The sequence below is a fragment of the Myotis brandtii genome, unplaced genomic scaffold (genome assembly GCF_000412655.1).
Source record: "Myotis brandtii unplaced genomic scaffold, ASM41265v1 scaffold57, whole genome shotgun sequence".
NCBI lineage: Eukaryota > Metazoa > Chordata > Mammalia > Chiroptera > Vespertilionidae > Myotis > Myotis brandtii.
In genome coordinates, this window is record NW_005370133.1 from 629,065 (window position 1) to 629,682 (window position 618).

Consider the following 618-nt stretch of genomic DNA (forward strand, 5'->3'; position numbering starts at 1 on the left):
CCACGCCAGCACGCCCCTCAGGCCTCCGGAGCACCCGTCTTCACCCGCCGAAGGGGCTACACCTGCTGCTCACTCCTTTTTAATTTTTCTCAAAGAAATACAAACACATTGTTCAAAAAGCCAATCAGTATACTGTGGGCTGAGAGCCAACATGAGCAGTCCGCAAATGACTGTCTCCGCAGCCCCATCGCAGCCCACTGTCCAGGGGCCACACTCGCCCCGGAAGCTGTTTCCTCTGCACTCGCGCCCGTGCTTCAGTCCGAATGACAGCGCTGCTTCCACGCTGCCTGTGAGACCCTTCCTCTCGGCTTCCCGGAGAGGCGGGAGGCCCGACTTCCCTGTCCCCACCGCGTCCCTGGCCCCCACACTCCCAGTAGTGAAGGGTCATGCTTTCCATTCAGTGGATATTCTGGACTTGCATGATCACAACTATGTAAATATTTACTAATCCAAACGCTAGATTCAGATGTTCCTTTATTCATACTTTTACCATTTGCTGGAATTAACAATTGCCTTGTCCCTCGTTTGTCTGGTTTTCTATGTTCCCATCGCTAATGCTTCCCAAAGCCTTCCGATGGCCACGGGCACCACCTCTGTGTCTCTGTCATTGTCCGCACT